Source organism: Pseudorasbora parva, chromosome 18, assembly GCF_024679245.1.
Source record: "Pseudorasbora parva isolate DD20220531a chromosome 18, ASM2467924v1, whole genome shotgun sequence".
Classification (NCBI taxonomy): domain Eukaryota; kingdom Metazoa; phylum Chordata; class Actinopteri; order Cypriniformes; family Gobionidae; genus Pseudorasbora; species Pseudorasbora parva.
Window position 1 is genome coordinate 41,673,266 of NC_090189.1, and position 22,415 is coordinate 41,695,680.

A 22,415-nucleotide genomic window follows, 5' to 3' on the forward strand; every position below is an offset into this window, starting at 1 on the left:
TATTGGGTTGAGATCTAGGGACTGTGGCGGCCATTTTAGTACAGTCAACTCATTGTCATGTTCAAGAAACCAATTTGAAATGATTCAAGCTTTGTGACATGGTGCATTATCCTGCTGGAAGTAGCCATCAGAGGATGGGGACATGGTGGTCATAAAGGGATGGACATGGTCGGAAACAATGCTCAGGTAGGCCGTGGCATTTAAACGATGCCCAATTGTCACTAAAGGGCCTAAAGTGTGCCATGAAAACATCCCCTACACCATTACACCACCACCACCAGCCTGCACAGTGGTAGCAAGGCATGATGGATCCATGTTCTCGTTCTGTTTACGCCAAATTCTGACTCTATCATCTGAATGTCTCAACAGAAATCGAGACTCATCAGACCAGGCAACATTTTTCCAGTCTTCAACTGTCCAATTTTGGTGCAAATTGTCGCCTCTTTTTCCTATTTGTAGTGGAGATGAGTGGTACCCGGTGGGGTCTTCTGCTGTTGTAGCCCATCCGCCTCAAGGTTGTGTGTGTTGTGGCTTCACTAATGCTTTGCTGCATACCTCGGTTGTAACGAGTGGTTATTTCAGTCAAAGTTGCTCTTCTATCAGCTTGAATCAGTCGGCCCATTCTCCTCTGACCTCGAGCATCAACAAGGCATTTTCTCCCACAGGACTGCCGCATACTGGATGCTCTTCCCTTTTCACACCATTCTTTGTAAACCCTAGAAATGGTTGTGCGTGAAAATCCCAGTAACTGAGCACCTTTCTTTCCTATTCTGACATTCAGTTTGGAGTTCAGGAGATTGTCTTGACCAGGACCACACCCCTAAATGCACTGAAGCAACTGCCATGTGATTGGTTGATTAGATAATGGCATTAATGAGAAATTGAACAGGTGTTCCTATTAATCCTTTAGGGGAGTGTATATTGCATATTTAGAAATTTAAATTTTGCTGAATTTTAATATTGCACAAGATGAGGTAAGATGTAGAGTTTTTAGTGGTGGTCCATGTCCATAAGAAGCAGGTAGAAGAGAAAAAGATGTGTTTGAAAAATTGCCACACACACACACACTTCTGGATCAGAGAGCAATGACAGATTTATCCAAATAAAAGGCTTGAGCACTCCAGGAAAGCAGTGTTATCGCTTTCATTCCCTGCAGTCTTCTCACGCTTTCACAGCCGTTCTGCTCTGAGTGCTGGATGCAACACAGACAGTGTTTGAAGAACAAACAGATCCCTTCCTGCTCTTATCTCTAAATGTCTTTTTAAACACATCACAGCTCCTCATAGGCTTTTAATGCCGCAGTAAATGCATGCTTCAGTGTCGCAGTCAGGCTAAAAAACAAGCAGCAGCAGATAACAGGCCAAGCCAGGGACAGACCCACAAAAACTCCCAAAATGATTTAAGAAACATTTCCTTTTAACTATTGTACACTTTTATTTATGCACGTCGGGCATGCTGAAAGTGTGCTATTTTGTTTGATGTTATAACACTTTCTTGGGCCAGTAAACAACACACTTGAACCCAAACAACCACTGAGAATATTTTGTAGCAATTTCATGTCATGTATTTGTTCTTTATATCAGAATTAGCAATGAATAATGTACAAATGAATCAATCTTTTTTGGGTTGTTCTCAGTGAATTGGCCAAAAAGGTTTTCAAAATGGTCTGAATCGATTTGTAATTCAGTTCGATTCATTAGACCGCTCTCCTACTGAATCATTTTGAGCAGTTACAATGAAGTCGATATTTTGAGATTGAAACTCAATGACCGGTTATATGGCAGTTGACTGGAAATAATGGTTTATAAGACCTTGATATAGTCGCACAGAAGATATTTTTATTCTTCTCTTAGGGCTTTGAAATACATGACCAGCGGTATATTGTTATTGAACATCCATACTCCGTCGACACTGCTGAGAGCAACAGATGAATATGCAAATATGTGCTGCAAGCTTTCCTCTCAATAACAAAATAAACTGATCAGAGCTAGAGCTTGACCAACCTTGACAAAGCTGTGTATCTGTGTGTGTGCGTCTGTATCCTCTGTTAGAGGTCCTGGCTCCAGTGAGGTGAACACAGGCACCACGGGGAGGTGAAATGACCATCTTTCAGACAAACCGAAGCCTAGAAACGCTGATACATGTCCTTGGTAGGTCACTTCTTGGTAGGCTGTTCTCATCCAGCTAATCAATGGCGATATGCTTTGAACTATATGTCCGTATGAAGGGATTTTCTAAGTTTATGTCTTAACTGATCAGAAAAATTCAACCTGAAGTAATACCGTAGTTTAATTGCTGTTGTATTGTGTGTACGCTGATGAAACTGCAAACTATTTTTCGGTAAATGTTCTTCAGTTGATCTCATCTCTGACTCCTGGGGTGCTTCCCAATTCTTATTTGTTTATCCTCGTTTCCTTTCCTAGCTTCCTTTCCTCGCTTCTTAGCTCCACCCATTCAGGATGCGAGGGAAGGTCGCGAGGAAAAGACGCCAGGACGGAGGAATTGAATCAAGTGGAATGAGATATCCTCGCTCCCTTTAACACTTTAAAGCGGGGTCAGTTAAAGATGACACCGCTGGATTTAGTCGGGATTCTTGAACATTAGAGATAACTATTTATATTGTGAGCTTCAGCCTCCACAAAATACCACATTTGTCCATATTTTAATCAATATTACCAGTTATTATTAACAACGAATTCCAGTTATTAACTTTTTTTTTTCATTGTATAGTATTAGTTTCTATTTGTTTCGTTCATTTTCTTGTGCTTTGATATAATTCTTCAACTGTCAGGTGTTGTTCTTTGACAAACATTTGTGTCTTTTACATGTAAACATAATTATAATGATTAATAAACTGTGGCACGTTGTGAAGGGGGAGGAGAATTAATGCTTGCGTCACGTTTAGTCGATAAAACACTTCCGCAAAGGATACTCCTCCATCCTCGCCTCCTCGCGGTGCAATTCGAGAATTGAGATCTCCTACAAAATGTCTGAGCTCCATCGGTTTCCGGGTCATAGGATGGAGGACGGAGGAGCGAGGAAACGAGGAGGGATATTGAGAAACACCCCTTGTCTTTATGTCATATCTGTTCCTCAGAACTGTAAATTCTCCAAAACAACTCAAATGACAGTGGTGAGAAACAACTGTTAAGAAAGCATCTGGTCATAATGATGTGGATGTTTGCAGCAACTCTGTGATTCGGCTCTCTAGTCAAGTCATGCCGTTTTTATCTTATTGCATTGTATGCAATGTATTGCTTTAAAGTAAGTAGCTTTACCGGTTTTTTATTTTTTATTATTATAACTACAACATAATTTTCTCCTATAAAGCAGCTCTCTTTCTTTGTCTGTGTGTGTGTGTGTCTGACTTTGACAAGAACCAGAGAAGATTTCCACATTAAAGAAGGCGGAGACTCAGAGCCACACCCACATATTGCATCATCATCACAGTTCAGTGGAAATCAGAAGGTGTTTACCAGTCGGAGGAAACTTTTCTGGAAAGTTCATTTTGGTAAACTGTTTTAAACTCTTGAAACAAACTTCATTGTGTGTGGCCAAAGTTGGGTAAATTATTATAAAAAATAATGAATTACTAGTTGCTAAGATTACAAATTACTCTCTCCAAAAAGTATTCTTTTACGTATTACTTTCTAAATCATATATCAACCTCGACTAGTTAAGTGATTCAAGGATAAGACATGAAACGGCTAAGAATATAAAACTACATACGTTCTTCTTATTAACTCACTGAAGTGTTACAAACGTGAGAAGGATACATAAAAACATGCACTTTAAAGTTCTCACAGTATTTAGTTCAATTACATCAGAAGTAACTGTAATTAAATGACAGAAGAAAAAGAAAAGGTAATCCCTTTCTTTTTCGATGGAAACGTAATTAATTACTTAATAACACTGGTTGTGGCCTGTTTTTTTGTGTGTTTTTTTTTCAAAAAGAGATCACGCCATGTTCATTCTTCGATTTCGCTTGAAGTTTATCGGGGCCTTTATTGTTTCCCTTCAGAAGGCATTGACTCATCCAGTGGGGTCATAACGGGTTACGCCATTATTGCTTTATAGTCAGCTTTTGGGTTACTATTCACTTGCATTATATGAAGGGATTATTAAAAAAAAAACTTAAAGGGGCGGTGAAATGCTGTTTCATGCATACTGAGCTTTTTACACTGTTAAAGACTTGGATTCCCATCCTAAACATAGACAAAGTTTCAAAAACTAATGTTGGACGTTTGATGGAGTATTTCTGTGTCAAAAATACTCCTTCCGGTTTCTCACAAGTTTCGGAGAGTTTTTTTCGAGTATGGGTCGGCTTGACGTTAATAGAGCGGAAGGTCCTTGTATGGGCCGTACGGGCTCTTCTCCCGGTAGGGTGCGCGCGAGCGACCAGAGCGAGAGAGGAAATGGATGCCCATAAACACTGCTCTCAGCTGCTGTCTCAGGACTTCACTAAATCAACAACGTCACCAAAGAAGTGTGTGTTTGATGGAGTGGTGACTATAAAGGTTCACAATTGTGCTTTGGAAGCAGGCGGTGAGTAAAACTGCTTCAAATGTCTATGTTGTTGACTATCGTCACGTGAGTAAAACATCAGTAAACAACACGATCGTATAGTTAATTTATCAATGGAGCATGCGATGTAACTTATGGTTTGTTTATTGTAAAGCCACCCCAAACATAAACCTAGGTGACGTTCACACAAAGCACATTCAAATGAGCTACTCCATTGTTTTTCTATGTAACACTATAACACAGTCTGACGTGCAAAACCGTTTTGCTTGCTACTGCTAAGGTTTAGTCGCATACAATAGTCCATAAACCGAATCATGTCCTCATAAACTGCGAGTAAAGACACACAAATGTTGACAGGCCACTAAATACAGTCCATACCACAGAGACGGACGTCCTGCTGCTGCTGTTTCTCCTGTTCAATTTATTTCAGCCTCTGGGTCCAATTCTGGATCATATCTGTTGATAGCCATTGTTTATTAGAGTAACGTTTTCTTTCCCACGCATGACGATGTCAGCTTTTTTTTTCAAGCTCTCGTGCTGTAGCTGCGCGCTCGTCATTCTTTAGCTCCGCCCACTCGATACGCCTCCAGCCGTTCGTTTTTTCCGGAAAGACTCGGTTCAGCCCATATTTCTTTTATAAATATAATAAAACTAAAGACTTGTCGGAGATATGAAGGATGCAATACTACTCTATAGGTACTCAAGATTGACATGAGATTGACTGAAACTGAGTGTTTCACCCCCCCCCCCCCCTTTAAAAAAAAAAAGAAATGTTCATCTAAAGAAAGGATGTCAGATACAACTGAGAAGGCATGAGGGTGAGTAAATGTTGAGAGAATATTTTGGGTGGAGTAGCTCAGACTGCCAGTGTTGTGATAATGTGATAATGAAGGGGCTTCACTCAAGGGTCAAGGCTAGACAAGCCTCATCAAGAGAGGCAATCTAAGCTTGACTGCTTATTGGCTTACTTCTTTTCCTCCTCAATCTCGTGGTCCTGGAAACATCCTTTTTCAGCTCACCTCACCAACCCTCCTGGGGCAAGACTTCACTGTCTCTGGAATGGCTGAGCAGGGTTAGGATGGACACACACTTAAAGATCTTAAGCCCGATTTGCACCCCGAGCGACCGGGTGTATGAATGGGGGGCAGTCCTTTTGTCCAAAAAATCCTCAATTGAGTGGTGTCAACATGTTAGATATTTACGACTCTTGCTTCGCCAACCGGATGTTGCATGCCTCTATAGATGAAACTTGGCATCCGCAAACATGCCATGAAAGTGGAGAATTGAGAAGATGACCCACACAATTTTTTTTTCTTCTTCTTTGTTTAAAGGGGTGGTAAAACACGATTTCTCTTTTCTAACTTCAGCTAGTGTTTAATGTTGCGGTTTGAGCATGAACAACATCTGCAAAGTTACAACGTTCAAAGTTTTAAGCAAGGGAAGAAATACATTTCTAAGGACTACAGGAAACGGCTGGTAGGGAACTACAGATATTCCTCCAGTGTTGGTGACATTAGCAGCTCCAATATTTACATAAACCCCTCCTCTGAGAATATTAAATAAGGGAAATGAGGCCGTTTTTATTGCTGTGGAGAAGAGTTGTTTTGGTATAGTTAGTTGCCGACGAAGCGCTGTTATTTTTATCCGGATTGCAGGTCTACTTTGTTCAGCCTTAGGGACGCGGGAATTAGGGATCAATGGTTAAAATGTATTTTTTTAACTTGACCCCTCATAATTATTACCCAAATCTAGCTCTTTGTGCTGCACATTTTACAGAGGAAAGCTTCCACAATCGTTGCGAGTTCAACGCAGGATTTGCACAGCGGCTTGTCCTGAAAGATGCAGCAGTTCCAACTTTAAAAATGGGCCACAACTTGTAAGTATGATTTCTTTTTTCTCTATGTGTTTTCCTGTAATAGTTTGTATTGTTAATTGTACATTGTAGCAAGGAAGTAAACCAATGACAATGCTGTTTAGCTCTGAAAACCAGTTTGTTAAATGCTCATACTTAACATTATCCGACAAACACCTAAACTTACAAACGTATTAAAATCTTAACAGCGGATTTGGAATTAGTGTACATTATTCTTTAATTAGAGCTGTTATGTATTGTTTATCTACAGGCATGCTAAACATGGTTCTGTGTTTGCTTTGGCTACTATAGTAAAGCCAATGTTTAGTGTTTGTTTTGGCTTAGTAGTTCTTGTGACAGATATTTGGCTATAATGGTCTAAAAATACAAAAGCTGCCATTCAGTAGCGATCGCTATAGATTCGCAGTCTTTATGGCCGTTAAAGGTAAAGGGGTTTCCGAAACACGTGGACTAGGCGGTTAGCGAATCACAACACACTGGGCCAGCTAGCCAATCAGAGCCCATTGTGTATTTTTAAGGGACCGGCTTCATAGAACCTGGAAAACATCAGACCGTTTTTACAAAGAGGGGCAGAGAAGTGTAGAATAAAGGTAAAATATATGAAAAATAAAACTCACACCAGGAGAACTGTGGTCTCGAGCTCCGGACGAATCTTCTAGTGTGTGCATTCGAAAGATTACAATTATTAAAATCGTGTGAAACCTTTTGCAGAAATTTAACTGGAATGACACAAATATCCTCAATGACGTGCAACTGAAGCGGATTGACTGAGTTTTTGGGGAGCCAACTTATAAGTTTACTTATAAGTAAAATTAATATAATTTTATAATATTACTGTCAACCCCACACTGCAAAAATGCTCTTCTTAGTATTTTTTTCTTGTTTCCAGACTAAATATCTAAATATTCTTAAATCAAGATGCATTTACTAGATCTGTAAAATGACATAAGATATTTTTTCTTGTTTTCTGGGGAAAATATCTAAATGAAGTGAGTTTTTGCTTAAAACAGGCAAAATGATCTGCCTTATTTCTGTTTGGGACGGAAACAAGAAACAAGATTTCAATCAGAAATAAGATTATTTTTTGCAGTGCTAGGATTCTGTCATTCTTTAACATATGAACCCTGTTGAGCTAAAGCATAAAATAGCAGACAACAATAAACCAATTTACTTGCTTTGTGTGTTTTGTATTCATTTCACTCTTCTCCAATCACCCCCGAACACAATATAAACAGGGGAAAAAATCAATTCAAAGAATTAATGGACTCCAAATGCTTTAAATATGCTAAAACGTTTCTAGAGGTACCTCTACCTTTGTGCCATCAGCCAATGAACTGCTTCTATAAGGGCTAAAGACAATCATCACACATGAGGTGTTCCTGAAGTGTCATTTCACTGCGTCTTGTGTTTTTAGTGCGAGAACGGGTTTAGTCTATGGGTCTTTGAGTCTTATACAGGGAGTGCAGAATTATTAGGCAAATGAGTATTTTGACCACATCATCCTCGTTATGCATGTTGTCTTACTCCAAGCTGTATAGGCTGGAAAGCCTACTACCAATTAAACATATTAGGTGATGTGCATCTCTGTAATGAGAAGGGGTGTGGTCTAATGACATCAACACCCTATATCAGGTGTGCATTATTATTAGGCAACTTCCTTTCCTTTGGCAAAATGGGTCAAAAGAAGGACTTGACAGGCTCAGAAAAGTCAAAAATAGTGAGATATATTGCAGAGGGATGCAGCAGTCTTAAAATAGCCAAGCTTCTGAAGCGTGATCATCGAACAATCAAGCGTTTCATTCAAAATAGTCAACAAAACAAAGGCGCAAAATAACTGCCCGTGAACTGAGAAAAGTCAAGCGTGCAGCTGCCAAGATGCCACTTGCCACCAGTTTGGCCATATTTCAGAGCTGCAACATCACTGGAGTGCCCAAAAGCACAAGGTGTGCAATACTCAGAGACATGGCCAAGGTAAGAAAGGCAGAAAGTCGACCACCACTGAACAAGACACACAAGCTGAAACGTCAAGACTGGGCCAAGAAATATCTCAAGACTGATTTTTCTAAGGTTTTATGGACTGATGAAATGAGAGTGAGTCTTGATGGGCCAGATGGATGGGCCCGTGGCTGGATTAGTAAAGGGCAGAGAGCTCCAGTCCGACTCAGACGCCAGCAAGGTGGAGGTGGAGTACTGGTTTGGGCTGGTATCATCAAAGATGAGCTTGTGGGGCCTTTTCGGGTTGAGGATGGAGTCAAGCTCAACTCCCAGTCCTACTGCCAGTTTCTGGAAGACACCTTCTTCAAGCAGTGGTACAGGAAGAAGTCTGCATCCTTCAAGAAAAACATGATTTTCATGCAGGACAATGCTCCATCACACGCGTCCAAGTACTCCACAGCGTGGCTGGCAAGAAAGGGTATAAAAGAAGAAAATCTAATGATATGGCCTCCTTGTTCACCTGATCTGAACCCCATTGGGAACCTGTGGTCCATCATCAAATGTGCGATTTACAAGGAGGGAAAACAGTACACCTCTCTGAACAGTGTCTGGGAGGCTGTGGTTGCTGCTGCACGCAATGTTGATGGTGAACAGATCCAAACACTGACAGAATCCATGGATGGCAGGCTTTTGAGTGTCAAAGCAGAGAAAGGTGCCTATATTGGTCACTGATTTGTTTTTGTTTGGTTTTTGAATGTCAGAAATGTATATTTGTGAATGTTGAGATGTTATATTGGTTTCACTGGTAAAAATAAATAATTGAAATGGGTATAAATTTGTTTTTTGTTAAGTAGCCTAATAATTATGCACAGTAATAGTCACCTGCACACACAGATATCCCCCTAAAATAGCTAAAACTAAAAACTAAAACTTTGCTTTCAAACAGCTTTGATATTAATGAGTTTTTTGTGTTCAATGAGAACATGGTTGTTGTTCAATAATAAAATTAATCCTCAAAAATACAACTAGCCTAATAATTCTGCACTCCCTGTAGATATGGACAAAACATGCTCAAGAAAATTGGAAATAATTCTTACAAAGTTGGTGTTTTTGCCAGAATGTTCTCCCGATAACCCTGAACTCCCCTACACAACACAAAAACATTAGCAACTGAATGGCAATGTCCACAGCAACACCATATTACTCACTTTTCTTCATAGTTACACTGCAAAAAATGTTCTTCCTATTTAGTATTTTTGTCTTGTTTCCAGTCCAAATATCTAAAAATTCTTAAATCGAGATGCATTTACTAGATCAGTAAAATGACATAAAATGACTGCCAGTGGGGTGAGAAAAATAATCTTATTTCTGTTTGGGACGGAAACAAGAAACAAGATTTCAATCAGAAACAAGATTATTTTTCTCACCCCATTGGCAGATCATTTTGCCTGTTTTAAGCAAAAACTCTCATTTTTATTTTTTTCCGCCAGAAAAAAATATCTTGTCATTTTACTTAATCTTGATTGAAGAATTGTTAGATATTTAGACTAGAAACAAGACTAAATTACTGAGTAAGAAGAGCATTTTTTGCAGTGTACTTCTTCATCTTTGAACACATTTGTTGAGTTACACACAGTGTTTTTGCCAGTTTGGCCGTAGCAATGTCATGCTTCTTCATTATAAAGGTCCAGCATCCTCTCTTTATGCGGATACGTGCAGCTTCATCGGGGTTGAGATAAATCCACTGCGCTCTTTGCCTCTCCTGCTGTGATCAAACAGGATGCGGTTTAGAGAGACGCTCGGCGCTCCTAATTCCAGGCATCGGTGAGGGTGAAAGCGCATGAGGACGATCAGTTTAACTCAACCTCCAGCTCCATCCATCACAGGCTCAATGCGCTGCCTCCAGAGAGGTCACTGACAGGTCACCATGAGCCATTGATCTCCGGCGGGAACATCCGGTCATTAGGACACGCGAGCCTCAATCACTGGAGATAAAGCTGACCATCGAGTCCAGGAATTTGTGTCTGCTCTATTGGGAGTGAATGATTGGAGCTGTCGAGTGTTCATTTAAAAACACCTTTATTCACAACGCAAGCTACATTTATATTTTTTAGAAGATTGAAATGTAGCTTTCTTAACACCATTCATTTTGCATCATACGTTCACTGCAAAACCAATGCTTTTCTTACTTTAGTATTTTTGTCTTGTTTCTAGTCCAAACATCAAAAAATTCTTAAATCAAGATTTATTTTATTTATTTAACCTTTATTTAACCAGGTTTGTCTCATTGAGATATAGAATCTCTTTTTCAAGAGAGACCTGGCCAAGATAGCAGTACAAATTAAATCACACAATCACAAAAACACAAAAGTCAAGTGCATTTCAATTAAATAAAAATGACATTAATTAAAACATTTGCATGTGTGGATTGAGTCATGTTCTATAGATTTAACATAACCTTTAAACTCATTTAAGGAAATTAGACTCTGTAGTTTGAGTATTTTCTGTAGGTCATTCCAATTTGAAGGTGCAACAAACATGAAAGCTTTTTTTAACATCTCGGTCCTGGCTTTAGGTACATTCAATGAAATAATTTTCTGGGACCGTAAACCATAAGTACTCTGTGTAAAAGAAAGTAAATCAGATATGTAACCTGGTAGCCTGCCAATGATACCCTTATATATAAAGATATAAAGGTGAGTAAGCCGGCGACTTGACAAAGAGGGCAAATTCACTGTGGAGTAAAGTGTGATGAGATAGGGGTCTACAATTCGAAATAAATCTTAAAGCACCATGAAACACAGAATCCAACATCTGAAGATACTTTGAAGGAGCATTCATATACAACAGATCACCATAATCAATCATAGACAGAAAAGTGGCATCGACTAGTCTTTTACTGGCAGAAAAAGTAAAACAAGATTTGTTTCTAAAGAAAAAACCTAGCTTCAGTTTCAACTTTTTCACTAGATTCTGTAAATGAATGCAAATGCAAGATGCATTTACTAGATAGGCCTAAGTAAAAAGACATAAGATATTACTAGACAAGCAAAAGTAATTGTCTTGTTTTGAGGGAAAAATACTCAAAATGAAGAGAGTTTTTGGTTAAAATAAGATAAATAATCTGCCAATGGGGAAAGAAAAATAATCTTAATTCAAACAGAAAACATGTAGATTAAAAAACAGATCTTTTGCTGCACATCAGACCTATATTCTGAGGTTTTACTCATTGTGAGGATGATCACGGCAAATTGTCCTTTAGTGTTTCCTCATATACTCTCAGTCATAGCTGGACAATTTCATGTTCCTAGTCATCCTGGGGTGCTAAACTAAACTAAACAAAACAAAAAAACCTACATAGATATTTTACTCATAAAAAGTTCAAGGGGTGCCAATAATTTTGTCCGACATGTTTTGGAGAAAAGCATTTATTTCCTAATGTGAGTTTCCTTACTAGAGATGTAAAATGGCATAATTATTTTCCTTGTTTCCATAAAATCAAAATGGGGTGAGAAAAATAATCTTATTTCTGATTGAAATCTTGTTTCTTGTTTCCGTCCCAAACAGAAATAAGATTATTTTCGTGCAGTGTGGCGTGAGCGTGGCGTTTTCTCTGTCCTAGCACACCAGACGCGTGTCTGACGCTGCGCTTATGCTGCTAGTTGACATACAGGGAAGGCCTATACTTCATGTTAAACATAAATATATAGCCTACTGATACACAAAGACATCCTCGGCAGTATTGATGGCAAAATATGCTACAGAATATTTCGTTCATTGACAGGTGCAATATTTCAAAATCGATAATTATCATTATTTTAATTACATTTAGGTCTATATCTGCATTTATGTCAACCTAGAGACTTTCAGCGTTTAAAAAAAGAAAAGTTGCCAGCCACTGCCAGAGTTTTTGACAATTTTCCCAAAACTTTAATAGCACATTAGCCTGATGTGGTCATACTCAGCTCTAGTCAGAATATGAGTCTGATGCTCCATTGGGCTGTGATTATGGGGCGTGTTTCAACCCAACCAGGAAAGACCTCGATTGGACAGACCGACAACCAATCAGAGCAACGAAGCGACGTCAACAGAGCTCAACTGCACTGTGTTGCCAAGTCCACTTTTTTTTTTTTTCCCGTGGGTTGAAGCGACTATTATGTGATATAGACCCATGAGTGCGAATTTTAGCAGCAACCTTGCCAAAATAACACACATTTTACCCCCCAAACAGGGGCGTAGCACCAAATTTTGGGCCCTGGGTACAAACCATCTTGCTGGGCCCCCGTACCATGTATGTGTATGTATAGAAAACTGACGTCTAAGGCCCCCCCCTGCCTCGGGCCCTGGTTACTCAGTACCCTTTATCCCCCCAGTCCCACGCCCCTGCCCCCAAACACCATTTTTTGTTGTAAAAACTTGGCAAACCTGACTGAACGCACGCTGGAATAAACGATCTTTGCCGGTGTTGTAAAAAAATACAAGATTTTAATGATACACAGAGTGAATGATACACTTACCCAACATGATCATCATTTCTGAGAGAAATAGTGAAGGTGATGCAGATACAAACAAGCTCTCCGTTTAGGATTTGAACAAATATAACCCAAGCCCCTTTGATGACGTGATGATTACGTTACTGTTGATCATCTGTCCGTCATCGTCTAAAGCCCGCCCTGATGATCTCATTGGTCAGTTTCTGTCGATCATCTGTCCGTCATCGGCTAAAGCCCGCCCTGATGATCTCATTGGTCAGTTTCTGTCGATCATCTGTCCGTCATCGGCTAAAGCCCGCCCTGATGATCTCATTGGTCAGTTTCTGTTGATCATCTGTCCGTCATCGTCTAAAGCCCGCCCTGATGATCTCATTGGTCCGAACTGTTTCTGTTCAGCCATAATTACTCCTCTATGGAGCAAGGCCAGACCGAACTGCCCGACCTAAACATTTTGTGGGCGGGGCTAAGTTCGGCTGGCATCCAGGCTAAAAGCACATAGAATATTTTGTCTGATATATCTGAGACAATATCTGACAATATCAGATATCAATATGACAATATCTTAATATCTGAGCCCCCTAGCGTCTGACAGTGAAAACACAGAAACACAGAAAATCACGTTTTTGATCGGGAAGCGTTTTTCTCACGAATAACGGAAAATTACGTGTTTGGCAGGGAAAGAGTTAATACGTATTTGTGTCAAAATGACAAACATCTTTTCCTATTCTATTTAGCCTGGAAAAGCTTCCAACATGCTAGCTTTGTTGAAAAATAGGCATTGGGTTATATTTCTAGCATGCACGCGTTTTTGTCACGCAGGCAGTGTGCAAGCTCTGACCTGGGAGCTGAGAGATAAAAACACTCACGCCAAGCAGAATAGCCAGTGTATATTTCAGATGCTGTGCAATGAGATCGGTCCGCTGGAAAGTCAGTTATACCATCGCATCACAAAGTCAAAAAAACGTTGTTTCGATGTACATCGAGGAATTTATTAAGTAGCCAAATGTGTTTCAATCGTAGCTTATGCATGTTTTCTTATCGGATAAAAAATGTATCATAATTGAGTGCAGACTTTTTTTTATGTACATTTATTCACATTTTGCCGTTTCCATCCATGTTTTTTATGCTATATCCCAAAATGCGCATATAAATAGGTGGAGAGCAAAACATTTCCCTCTGGGATCTTTATTTATAGCTCCTTCTGAGGCAGAGTTAAGAAAAGATGATTGCTTACGGACACTGAGCTGTGAGGAGCCAATTTACATGTGCGACCATTAGGATTCACAAGATGACAGAGCCCTTCCACGTGTGAGAACAGTCTCTCTGTGAATTCATCAGCAATTAAGATGAGTTGTAAATCACAAGGACAGGTTCTCAAGTGCTTGCGGGGATATTTTACTCTGCCGAATATGCTTTCCTCCAGTAAACACTCACATGAGAGACAGCAGATAACAGTCGCTAATGGAATTCACCTGTGGAATAACAGATAAGTGGAGCATACAGCCGTGCACATACAAACCTGTTCTGCCTCTGAAAGACCTGACTGTCTCATGATTAATCCAATTAGAAAAAGACAAAAAGATCATCATAGTGGATTGTAAAAGCTGATTAACATTCCAGTCCTTGATAGAGCACAGTTACACGTTATTGCATCACTAGACAAAAGCACAGCATTGACTACTAAGTGAGACATGTAGGGGCTCATTTATAACGTGCGTTAACCAACGCTAAAATCCTTGCCAAAGTTCATATTTATAAAAACGCTCTTTGACGTGGAAAAGTGCTCTCATGTGCATGTCAGGGTCCAAGCACACACACACTTTTCCTTCCGATTTATACATTTGTGATGCAATCTGGGAAAACTCGTTGTGATGGCGCGCGGGGACGACTACAGGAAAGTCGAGTCAATTTTTGGTCAACATTGGGTTTTCATTCAATTATTATTCTACAACATCTTGTCTATCATCTTTAAAATATATATTGGCAAAATGTTCTTGTTTAGTGCAAAAAAAAAATTGCAATTTATAGCGGCAAGCTGAAAAGTATAGTGTAAAAATGATATGTTCAATAAGTTATGACAACATGTTTTTATACAAGATGCAACTCATTTTTTAAAGTCATTTTAACATAATCTAAGTTGAAATAACTTAAACATCCAAGTCGATTGTACTAAAAAAATGTAGGCTGTGACGTTTTTTACAGTGTTCGTATATGCCCTCCTACGAACTTACACTCAATTTTCATTTTCCTTCAGTACTCCGTCTGGGATTGCACTATATCAGCCAACAAAAAAAAAACCTCATTTGCTCTCATAACATCCGAAAGACTACTCATCAAAATAAACCATACAATGAACATTTTTTGAGATTCGACAACCTTTATTCAAATATTATTAAAAGATTTTGTAAGCATATTGGGTAATTGTGTGTGTTTTATTTTTGATGATGCAGTGAAACATGACAAATTGTGCTATTTTCATGATTTATCATATTTTTATGTGGTTCAGATACAAAAATATTTTGAGTTTCTATTTATTAAACAAATTTCCTTCATTGTATCAACTCAAATTTTTTATTTCAATAAACTCAAAATTTTAAGGCAACCAGTTAACTTACTTTTTAAGTTAAACCAACAAAAAACAACCACATTTTTTTACAATGTGTGCTTGCGATTCTAATTGTACACTAGTGCGATCTAAACACACAACTGGTGATTAAGATCAGAGACTGCCCATGATGAACAATGGAAAACGGACTCCACTACTTGCTTAGTTGCTGTCCTCTTCAGGGTAATGTTAGCTAGTCCCCTTATGTAGTAATACAGCGTATACATTCTAGTTTTCATATTAAGTTCAGACCTTTATTTTGAAATAAATAAAATGAAATGAAATGAAAGATTGGTAGAAACCCAGCTTGTTTTCACGCAAAGAGTTCAACATATAACATCCAGTCAATGATTCCAGAATAAAAGGTCTGGAAATGTTTTAAATATAAAGTGAAAAAAAGGACAGAATTGCAATTTGTGATGCCATAGTGAGCTATAATGCATGTTCTTGTATGATTTATTAAGAGGTTGAACTCAAATCAAATACTGCCAAACTCCCCATATTCTTAATAGAGTGTCTCCTTCAGAAAATATATGAAAATTATGGAAATATGTGCTTCAGATCCAGGGCCGTTTTCTAGCCATTTTGACACCCTAGGCGAAATCCTTATTGGTTTCCCGGTCAAATCTTAAAAGGCAAGATTGGTATTCCTGGTATTAATTAATAAATACATATTTGTATATATTTGTTAATAAGGATTAAAATTAATACCAGTAAAACCATTGTATAGCCAGATGCCTGTATAGCCCATAGGCCTAATATATATATATATATATATATATATATATATATATATATATATATATATATATATACAGTATACAATCCATAGTTGCTAAGAAATTGTTATCAGACATAACTACATAATCATTACATTACATTTCACATGAAAGTAATAAGAATAAATATTGATCCAGTGCAGTTTTGTTACTCATTGATGCTTGAACTGAAGTTATTTCAGAGGCTCCTGGGGTATATGGCGTCCAAAGCCACGTAACGCTGCTTGGATTGCTTCATATAAGACTCCCAAGATGGGCATGGCAACAGGGCCTGCTCCAGGTCCCAGTAGCTTGGGCCTGGGTCTCTTAACACATTCGCTAGATTCCATATCTCCGACTGGGGCCAGTTCCTCTTGTGTACTCGCCCTAAGGGGCCAGTAACTGGACAGGCACAGGGTTCATCGATTACTGTGCTATTCCACTCCATGGACCGGATGCGTGCGCATATTTACTCAGGTATGTTTCTCAGTAAGCCCTGAGTTCATCCAGCACTGTGTAAACATCACACCCATCCGGGTCACGGCACCAGTGTAACGAGTCTTACTCACACCATTCTGAGCGGGATTCGTACCAGCGTTTCCAGCATGGGAGGCAGGCGCTAACAAGGACACAGCCTATATCGTCAGTCAATAGGGCACCTCTTGAGATCAGGTGAGTGAGGTTTACTCACACAGCTCTTACTAGCTGACCTCCATTACATTCACTCCCATCCAGGTCATGGCCCCAGTATAACTAGTCCTACTCAAATTCCTCTGAGTGGGATTGGAAGCAGCGATTCCAGTATGGGAAGCAGGGTCTAATAATGGTCCTAAATAGTTGGCCCCCACATAGTTAGGCCAAATTTTGCTCATAAGGTTTTTCTGGTGGTGCTAGTTCTCTCCATTTACAGGTACTCACAAATAAAACTGCATTATAGATATGATGTTATTTCATATAAAATGTCATTAAACCTGGGCATTGATTTTGTTCTTGCAGCATTATTGAGAGATGCTCCATTAAATCCCACAGGCTCAAACTATTATATTTAAAATGTTCAGCACAAGGCACTGCTAAAAACTGCGCTGGCTGATATGAGCAGAGCTTATGCCCAAAATATCCATGTGTCTAACTTTTCTATTTACTATAACACATTTTTGTCTTGTCAGCTCAGTAAGCAGAGATAAGCTTGTTGAGATGCACAAATCACTGGTGTATACTTGCTAAATGTCACCAAAAAACACTGTGAGCCAGTCTCCAATGTATTTTAATCAAATAATGAGCTTAACAGAGGGTTAATAGCAAGGGCTGTATAATTAGCATGGGGCTGCAATTTAGAGCCCTTACATAGTGATGTAACCGAGAAGCTTCAGTGAAGGAAGGGATGGCTTTTATTTATTTATTTTTTGAGTTTCACTTTAGAGAAAGCCAAAGAACACCACTGTTGCCAACCGTTAACCCTCTAGGGTCTGAGGTGTTTTTGGGTGGGAATCAATGACAGTAAGCTGTCATCTTTTGGGACTCATTAAGTTTACCAGTTGCTCTGCATGTTTTATAACAGCAGACTTGGATTTGTTGACTGTAAAAACATCTGCTGAAAGAGGAGGATTTTTAAAATTTGTTATCAACCCTGTAAATCCTGAAATAATAAACTTTTTTTAATGGTATTTTTTTTTTAACTTTTAAACAAAATATAAAAGAAAAAAGTTTGCATGCGTATACATGGTACATCAGGCTTTTGTGGCCCATATAGTATGATATGGTGAGACACAAATGTAAATCAATGAGATCTCTATAACAGTATAACAGACCACTTATAACTAATAATGTCTTGATGATATTGAAATACCTATTTTTATGATGCAAGCTCAATCGTTTTTGTTGTGGATGGCGAAACACAATATATATACACTCACCTAAAGGATTATTAGGAGCACCACACTAATCCTTTGTTAGACCATTTCTCCTTCAGAACTGCCTTAATTCTCCGTGGCATTGATTCAACAAGGCGCTGAAAGTATTCTTTAGAAATGTTGGCCCATATTGATAGAAGAGTATCTTGCAGTTGATGGAGATTTGTGGGATGCACATCCAGGGTACGAAGCTCCCGTTCCACCACATCCCAAAGATGCTCTATTGGGTTGAGATCTGGGGACTGTGGCGGCCATTTTAGTACAGTCAACTCATTGTCATGTTCAAGAAACCAGTTTGAAATGATTCAAGCTTTGTGACATGGTGCATTATCCTGCTGGAATAGCCATCAGAGGATGGGCACATGGTGGTCATAAAGGGATGGACATGGTCAGAAACAATGCTCAGGTAGGCCGTGGCATTTAAACGATGCCCAATTGGCACTAAGGGGCCTAAAGTGTGCCAAGAAAACATCCCCCACACCATTACACCACCACCACCAGCCTGCACAGTGGTAACAAGGCATGATGGATCCATGTTCTCATACTGTTTCGCCAAATTCTGACTCTATCATCTGAATGTCTCAACAGAAATCGAGACTCATCAGACCAGGCAACATTTTTCCAGTCTTCAACTGTCCAATTTTGGTGAGCTTGTGCAAATTGTCGCCTCTTTTTCCTATTTGTAGTGGAGATGAGTGGTACCCGGTGGGGTCTTCTGCTGTTGTAGCCCATCCGCCTCAAGGTTGTGCGTGTTGTGGCTTCACAAATGCGTCGCTGCATACCTCGGTTGTAACGAGTGGTTATTTCAGTCAAAGTTGCTCTTCTATCAGCTTGAATCAGTCGGCCCATTCTCCTCTGACCTCGAGCATCAACAAGGCATTTTCTCCCACAGGACTGCTGCATTCTGGATGTTTTTCCCTTTTCACACCATTCTTTGTAAACCCTAGAAATGGTTGTGTGTGTAAATCCCAGTAACTGAGCAGATTGTGAAATACTCAGACCGGCCCGTCTGGCACCAACAACCATGCCACACTCAAAATGGCTTAAATCACCTTTCTTTCCCATTCTGACTTTCAGTTTGGAGTTCAGGAGATTGTCTTGACCAGGACCACAGCCCTAAATGCACTGAAGCAACTGCCACGTGATTGGTTGATTAGATATTGTGTGACTGGTGTTCCTAATAATCCTTTAGGTGAGTGTATATACACATACACAATTATGCTATAGGCCTAATGATGATTGAGGGATGAACAAATAAACACTCTTCAAAATCCTGTTGTGTCTGATAAATTACATATACAAAATTTATTGATACATTTAAAATATCCATTTTCAAAAGGTCGAGCATATGCCCCTAGACCCCCCCCCCCCCCCCCCCATGCCCCACAACTTCGTAAAATCCTGTGGGACGTTTGTGTTTTTCTTTTGTGTTACATTTGAAATATAATTTAGAAATTATATTTTTAAGTTATTAACAGTGTTCTTCTTTTAGAAATTACAGAGCCCACTGGTTCTCGCAGTCAGAATTGTTATAAAAGTGTTAGGTTCTCACTGAAAAACCATACAAGAAATGCCACAAATAGTGCCACAAAATTTGAGAAACGGCGTCGCAGTTATTTTAGACCGCAAAAATCTGAACCAGTCCGGTGAAATCCTGGAGGAACTGGTTGAATGGCTTTATTCCAGGGATGTCTGGCTCAGATCCCTTGTTTCCTGACACCGTTACGTCTTTGTTAAATATATGTATGGATTAACTCATGTCTTGTGTCAAGGCGTCTTCCTGACCGCTGTCTTCAAACGCACCCCTGCAGAAGGACACCGGGGTCAGTCCTGCGCTTCCCTGTGTTCTCAAAGTCATCACATTCAAATCGAGATTCCCTGTGTGTCCCGTAATAGAAAAGGGAAAGATGGAGAGATGAGCAGCCGGAGGAGTAAACCCTATGAGCTGTAATTGTCCTCTCAGTCTTCAGTCCACATATAAACACATTCAGTGTTTCATCAGACAAGTGTCTGCTATAGGGCTGTGTTGACCATAACGATCAACCAATTTTAATTGATCTTCACTTTAAAATGTCAACAGTTTTCAGTGATGGGTTTAGTGTAGACTGATAGAATATACAGATTGTACAGTATAAAACCTATTACACATATGGAGAGTCACCGTAAACCACATTTACAAGTGAATGGGCTTGAACACTGGTAAATGTCAGCCAAATGAACGGCAGTGGGCGTGGCCTATGCTGCGATGATGTATAACTATTGGTCGATGTCTTGCTCTGGAGGTGGGCATATATACAAATGTGTTTGCCTATGTGATGCAGAGTCCTACACGGGTCTATTTTTGAAGACCCGCCCCCACCGGTGACCGCAAAGTTCAGCGCCAGATCCGACCCGTGACCCGTGAAAATATCAAAATTAAATCTGCCCCCGCCCAGATCCGGTAATATTTGGCCCGTTACCCGATCCGTGTCCATGATAAATCACACACGCTAAAATCATTCAAATAAAATGCTTTATTTTTTATCTTGCACCTCTCAACATCGACAGCGTCATGAATGGGCTAATGAAACAGGCTAAAGTGCCGTTTAAGGTGCCCTAGAATGATTTGAAACAAATAATAATAATAATAGTAATAATAATAATAATGTGTTATATTTATATAGCGCTTTTCTAGGCACTCAAAGCGCTTTACATTGAAGGATGGAATCTCCTCAACCACCACCAATGTGCAGCACCACCTGGATGATGCGACGGCAGCCATATTGCGCCAGAACGCTCACCACACACCAGCTGATTGGTGGAGAGGACACCGAGTGATGAAGCCAATCAGGATATGGGGATGATTAGGAGGCCATGATGGACAGAGGCCAATGGGCAAATTTGGCCAGGATGCCGGGGTTACACCCCTACTCTTTATCGAAGGACATCCTGGGATTTTTAACGACCACAGAGAGTCAGGACCTCGGTTTAACGTCTCATCCGAAGGACGGTGCTCTTTGTCAGTGTAGTGTCCCCATCACTATACTGGGGCGTTAGGACCCACACAGACCACAGGGTGAGCGCCCCCTGCTGGCCTCACTAACACCTCTACCAGCAGCTCCTGGTTTTCCCAGTTGGTCTCCCATCAGGTACTGACCAGGCTCAGCCCTGCTTAGCTTCAGTGGGAAAAAACAATATGTTAAATTGTTCTCTGATATCTACAGAGAGGGTATGTGGCTTATTAAGGGCCAAAATTGCCCAGATACAGTTTTACAGCTCCATTTACAACCCTATAAATCGTCCCTAGGATGTAATGCTCTGTTTTTGCCTTATTTGGAAGAGTCATGAATATTAATGTTGAGCTCTGCTCTGATTGGCCAACACATTCTCACACCCAACTCGTCACATATGGACGCTTGACCCGGACCCCTTGTCGTCACTTTTCAACGAACTGGGCGTACCTTTATCGTCAATTTTGGACGCGCTGGGTGCTCCATTCATTTCAATGAGAAACCTTTGGCGTCATACACAGACGCATTTAATTCTTTGCGTTTGTAAAAGCAGACATGATTTCATTCATATTTAAAGGCTACTTTTATATTTTGGAGCAACTCCTACCCTAAACCTACCCACATCTTAACAATATAAAACACATACCAGGCAAATAAATGTACAGTCACAAGTATTTATTGCAAAATCTGACCAAAACAGTATAAAAGTATTAACTCATGTTGCATTCCAAGTCTTCTGAAGTCCTACGATGTCTTCATGTGATGAACAGAGTTGATCTTGATGTTTTAATCGCTGAAATGATGATCCCGCTGCCCCCTGAACGAACTCATTCATATCTCATTCAAATAATTCAAACGACTCCTGAGCATGACGCGATCGGTCACAAGACACACGAGAGCCAATGACATTTTACAATCAATGCTGACGTAATGACGCAATTGGTCACAAGACACACGAGAGCCAATGCAATTTCACTATGAAATCTGAAGTATGGGCGGCAATATTTGAAATCTGATGTGTTTGTTCATGATCTTCGGCGGAGAGATGCTGATCGCTTTTGGGGATTTTCTTCATGCAAATCAATCGCTTGGCCTCGGAAAACTTGGATTATTTAACTTTTTTGAATAACTCGTGGATGCAGTCGTATGTTATATCCTGTGCTTTATATCATGTTCACACAAATGGGTAGGTTTAGGGATGGGGTGGGTTGGGTTACATGTTAAAATGTGTTTAAATAGCGTAAATAAAATAAATGTAAATTAAATTATGCTTGCTGATTTAATTGAGAAGCACACTCCAACATGTCATAATGGCAAAATTATAAAC

General features: G+C 39.7%; 1 long non-coding RNA gene across 1 annotated transcript in view; it reads left to right on the top strand.

Annotated features, from left to right (window-relative positions):
* The window catches only part of LOC137046989 (uncharacterized), a 70,918-nt gene extending 68,753 nt beyond the window's left edge, over positions 1-2,165 (top strand). The window contains exon 3 of the long non-coding RNA XR_010899138.1: positions 2,052-2,165. This is a non-coding gene — a long non-coding RNA (uncharacterized lncRNA). The remainder of the gene's footprint in view (positions 1-2,051) is intronic.
* Positions 2,166-22,415: the final 20,250 nt, after the last annotated feature.